This window comes from Ixodes scapularis, unplaced genomic scaffold (genome assembly GCF_016920785.2).
Source record: "Ixodes scapularis isolate PalLabHiFi unplaced genomic scaffold, ASM1692078v2 PGA_scaffold8__174_contigs__length_109621045, whole genome shotgun sequence".
NCBI classification, from domain to species: domain Eukaryota; kingdom Metazoa; phylum Arthropoda; class Arachnida; order Ixodida; family Ixodidae; genus Ixodes; species Ixodes scapularis.
The window spans coordinates 80,161,705-80,167,704 of NW_024609883.1; positions in this window are offsets into that span (position 1 = coordinate 80,161,705).

Sequence of the window (6,000 nt, forward strand, 5' to 3'; positions counted from 1 at the left end):
ACCACAAGAGTGGAAAATTGCAAAGATTGTGCCGATTTTGAAGCCTGGTAAGCCGCCCACTAGTCTCGAATCTTTCCGACCCATTGCACTCTTGAGTTGTGTAGGAAAGCTAATGGAAAAAATGGTACTCGGTAGAATTTCATGGTTTTTAGAACAAAACAAATGTTATTCAGAACAAATGAATGGCTTCCGCCGCGGACGGTCATCTACAGACTGCATCATTGATCTTACAACGAGTGTCGAAGAAGGTAGAGCCAAAGGTCACACGACCACTGCACTGTTTTTAGATATTACAGCAGCATTTGATTCTATTCAGCATGAGGCAATATTAATGTCTCTCGCAGATCTAGGACTTGGAGGACGCATTTATAAATGGATATCCGATTATCTCAAATGCAGAAAAATTTACATTGATACTTCAGAAGGAAGTTCCAACTATTTTGATGTTGTCAAAGGAGTACCTCAGGGTGCAATACTAAGTCCCACTCTATTCAACATCACACTGATAGCATTAAAAAAGCATCTTCCCCGAAGAGTTAGTATTAGCATATACGCTGATGACATCTGCGTATGGTCTACTTCCCGCTCTAGGCTAACTGTAAAGCTGCGGTTGCAAAAATCTCTCCATATATTGGCAAGTTTTCTAGGTTCCAAAGGCCTCCAGATCTCTCCCAAGAAAACAGTTGCCATGGCATTTACGAAGAAATCTATGAACAAGTATCCGATTTTTTTAGGCGGACATACAGTTCCTTACGTCACAGTACATAAATTTCTAGGGATCAACATTGATCGAAATCTCTCATGGACGAAAGAAGTTAATTCTCTAAAAAAGCGAATCACGGGAGCAACCAATGTTCTACGCTGCCTTGCAGGAACAGCTTGGGGATGTAACTGCAGATCAATGATTCTACTGTACAAATCTCTGGTTGAAGGACTAATAAGGCACTCTATTCCACACCTAACAAATATAAGCCTGACGAGTAAACGACAGCTTCAAGGGACGCTTAACAAATGCATTCGAATCTGCCTTGGTCTACCAAGAGGTTCATCTGGACCTGGCACGGTAGCAGAAGCCAGATGCCTTCCTTTGGAAGTATTACAGAAACAAGAAATAGTACGAATTCATTTACGCCATAAAACTCAGCATAAGAATCACTATCTTTCTAAAATACACATAAAACGTCCAAACTCCAGCTATGGGGATACTTTAGGTCGAAATATTGACAATATTCCAAAGCAGGCAACTTTTACTGACTACTCCAAAATACCTCCATGGACGCTTCGAAAAATGGATATTAAACTAAACATCCCCGGAATCCTCGCAAAGCACCAACAGAGTAGCTTAGTTATGCTACAACTTGTAATGAGTTACATATATGAAACTTACACTAGAACAACGCACATATATACCGATGGCTCAACGACGGCGACGACTTCATCGTCAGCATTCTTCGTTCCATCGAGATTTCTTGCAAGATCTTGTCGTCTAAACCATCATACATCATCAACAGCCGCTGAGCTTCACGGAATTAAAGAAGCAATCAAGTATATATGCCAACAACCACCACAAAAATGGACCTTATTTACAGATTCGAAATGCGCTTTACAGTCGCTCAGTCCTATTGGAAAGAAATCAATGTATTCGATTTATTCCCTAGAAATAGCTGAGTACCACCACCTAGCATTCGAATACGGTCACCAAATAACCTTTCAATGGATACCAGGACATTCCGGTATACGGGGTAACGAATGCGCTGACAAATCAGCCAAGAGGGCCCACCAGCACATCTCAACACGAATGGTTCCTTTTACGAAAGGCGATTGCACATCTCTGACAAGACAAATAGCAAAAAGTGCACGTGAGATGCTTTGGTTCTCACCAGATTCTAACTACAAATTTCTCTATGACATAGACCCTTTATTAACAACACAACTACCAAGCGATCTACCACGAAATTTAGAAACTCTTATACATAGACTTCGCCTCAACTGTGCGTACACGAAGAACTATCGCTTTAAAATAAAACAACGCGCGACCCCGGACTGTGAAAAATGCGGTGCGCCGGAAACCATCAGACACATTCTACTCACATGTCAAGCATATGAAAATGAACGCAAAGTTTACAAAAATTCTATGAATGCTCTGGACTGTAGACCTTTTGATCTACCAAAGCTCCTCGGACCTTGGCCTGCTAAGACACAACGAGCAGCCTTAAAAGCTCTCTTTAAATTTCTAGAAGACATTGACTTGCTGACAGTGCTTTAATTATTTTTCTCATCTTTCTCTCATATCCCATCCTGAAACTAGACACTATAGCGTGTATATATTTTAACGTTTCATCTCATCATCACTGACCCTTTGTCGATCGTCTTTCTGTCCCCCCTCCCCTTCCCCACCACAGAGAAGCCTGTTAGAGCGCAAAGCTCAGACTAAACTCTCTGTTTCAATAAAGATATTCTCTCTCTCTCTCTCCCCTTCTTCCTACCTCCCTGCTTCGTACCATGGAGGTCTTCGTAGCAGACGAACCGCGTTCTTCGTTCGCGTTAGCGCACAAAGCGTCCGCAAACGCCATCTTATAACTCGCTCCGCCGGAGGCAAGTCAGATCTCGCTCTGGCGGTAACCAAAATTAAACCCCTTCAGGTAATGTAGACGGATGACGTCGGGATAGCGGTTCAAGCCCGAAGTAGGTTGCACCTGGCTACAGTAGCTGTACATGCATCGGCAGCTGGTGACCTACCTACGCAGTAGGCATGTAAAACAAGTCTGCGCTAGGTGAGGTAACGGAAGCTTGTTTGCCGAACCCCTGTCCAGGATCGTTGCATATATCCTGCTCAAGCTTCTTCCATCCAGCAGTTCGGTTGAATAATGAACGTCGTGAGTACCTTTGCTTGTAACTGTCTAAAACTTAGTATGAAAACTGTTTCAAACAGGCTCGTTGATGAGCTGGAAACAGTTGTCCTTGTGCGGGTGTGACGCACTATGCCAAAACGTGGTTCCGGAAGGCATTTACCGGCTGCCATACCGATGGAGCAAAAGCGTTCGGCTCCAGGGTAAATATGTCGATTAGGTATTCATCTCTACCGGTGTCTTTGTGGTCGGAAGCTGCAGCAGAATAATAAAGTCGAAATCAATATAGTGAGCCATTTGTATTCACGACTCCGTGTGTAACTACGGTGCCCAGAACGCATCTTATAGGTAGGGAGTCCGTGTTTCCTATACACCCGGAAAACTATGAGACCAGCTAGTTGGGGGGAGGGGGGGGGGGGGGGGGGGGGGGGGGGGGGGGGGGCTCCTAGCCAGTTTCATCAAAATTGAAAAAACAAAACTAAAAAAGAAAAACTGAATTGGAGCTTTTTTGTCACTGAGCAAGACTCGCTTCCCGGGAAAACATCTGCAACTACAACTTTATTTTTTGTTTACATCAAATACAGTCTCGACGAACTGTCCGCAAAGCAGCTTTTTTCTTCGAAAACCAGACCCCGTATCTTGTTTTCTTCGTTTATTCGTACCTGGACGTTTTCCAAGTATTTTGTGCACAAATGTGTTTAGTGAAGGTTGGGGTATTCCATGCCCGTGTCTTGTTCTCTTCAACAGAGGGCCCTTTAAACACCGGATGTTTGTCCGGCATCCATGATAAGCGATTTTCTTAAACAAAACTAACCCTAAACCTCCCCCCGAATTTGAAGGAAAACAAAGCCCGAAAACACGGAACTCTGCGTATAAGTAGGATTAAAGGGATACTCCACTGGTTTTTTCATTGTCTCCGATTTGCTTGAAATTTTGCTAAACTAACCAACAAATATCGAGAAAATAGTATCCCAAATATTAGGTCAAAATATTGTTCTTTTGCAAAGTTATGGAATTTACAGTTTTGGTCCTCACCGTGTTTTTCAAGCTCGAAGTCTCTACTGGCAACAATGAAAAAGTGACGTCAGTGGAAGGCAGGAGTTCACTGTTTGGGCTGTAGATTTTGTTTTAAACTGATTCGAAGCCGTTTCATGGTGTCAAATGAATGCTTGGGAAGCTCGCTGCAGTACCCGCGCTCCAGCACGGAGCAAATGATTGGCATATTCTATTTTTTGGCTGCTTGCTCGACTGGCAAGTCTGCCTGCCACTGACGTCACGGCACTAAAAAGTGCGCGAATATTTGAATGTTGGTTTTTGGATCATTTTTATTTGCCGATTTCACAATACCTATTATGAATTTCGCGATTCTAAATAGCATACCGGAGAGAGTAAAGGCCGGGGAGTCAGAAAATATAGTTAGTTAAGGTAGCTCAAAAAATCGGTGGAGTACCCCTTTAAGCACTTTCGGAGTGTTTGCGATTTTCGCCATGTGCGGTATTTGCGATATAATTTTTCGCGATATTCGGAGGGTGTTTTTCAGAGTTCTTTTTTCGTTGTAAATTTGGGGTTTAGCGGAAATTATTTTTCGAAGATTCCCAATTCTCAAATTTCCAAGTTTATTTACTTTGTTTTAATTTTTTTTTTTTAAATTAGATAATGTCCGGACAAAGACATTCACTAACAAAAACAGCAGCAACAACAACAACACCAACGACGACAACGACAACAACGACAGCAGCAACAACAAAACAACAACAACAGCAACCATAACAGCAACAGTGACAGTAACAAACAACGACAACAAAAAACAACAACAGTATCGAAAGGTAATTCTGCAGCTGCTATTGGCGTTGGCGCCCTTGCGACTCACTGTACTAACTGTCCCATAAAAAAACTTCAGCCGCCCTCCCCATTCTATAATATCTGCAGGTTCACATCTTTCACTGCGATGAAAATACAACCCCTCGCTCCTCTAAAGGCCCATTCACACCCTTCTAACCGAGTAGGACCGACTGAGACAAGACCTGTTTTTAAGCCTCTTGCCACGGCTTAGGACCTGTTCCTCAGCAGCGCATCCGGTCCTCAGCCGTCGCAAGAGGCTTAAAAACAGGTCTTGTCTCAGTCGGTCCTACTCAGTTGCAAGGGTGTGAACAGGCTTTTAGAAGTACAACAACCGCAACCACAACCACCACAACAAAAACAGTTTCGAAAGACAATGGTCCGCACTGGAAACCGGAACAGTGGATTTTGATGTGGTCCAGAAGCAGATTGGTTCATTGTACTGAACGAACCGTGGCGAGATAAACAAAAATACATTTTTTCAATAGTCTAAAACATGTTTTGATTTTTTCATTGCCACTAATGACACGTGTTGACAAACTTTGACAAAAGCTTTATTCGTAGAGCCCTCTCTTTTTTTTGTGTGTGTGCTTTTAATTTGCTGCCATGATCTCGAAATTCGGAGTTTTTCGTATACGTCCGAATTGTAGAGAATTTTACCGGCGAGTGTTTTTCGGAGTTTATCAGATTTTTCGGAAAAAGACGAAACCATAATTATAAACCCCATTAATACGGCCTTTTGCAATCGGCGAGTCAAAACGTTCTCCTTGGTTGCGAGCACCTGTCACGCGCGGAGATTCGCGAACTGATTCGTTGCCGACCGTCAACGTCTTGGAGCAAAAGGTACCTTTATGATCGTGTGAATTGGCTATAAGACTTGTGTGTTTACCGTCCTATCCCGCTCATACATCTAAAGGGGTTCCTAAGTGGCAACAAAACACGTCACAAGAGATGTCGTGTCATTCTGTCGGATGCCGCGATCCTGGCGGTTGGTCGAAGAAATGCACCCGAAAACGGCGAGCAGACGCGAGGGTCGCTGCCGTCGCGACGTGCCAGCCCGTGTCTGTTTTGGTTTCCGTCGACTGTCTTGCCGCAGAGCGACCTGTAACAGGATAGGCATTGGCCGCACACACCTCTGCTGCTGTGCCACCGCCAGGATCGCGACAAGCAAGCGCGTGGAACCTCAGTGACGTCATCGGGCGCAAATGGACATGATATACACACCAGTCAGAGACGCGCTCCAGGGGCTATAGTGCAACTGACTATGTTTATATTTTGTTTTATACTGGTCTAGAATCTCTCCAACATTCCA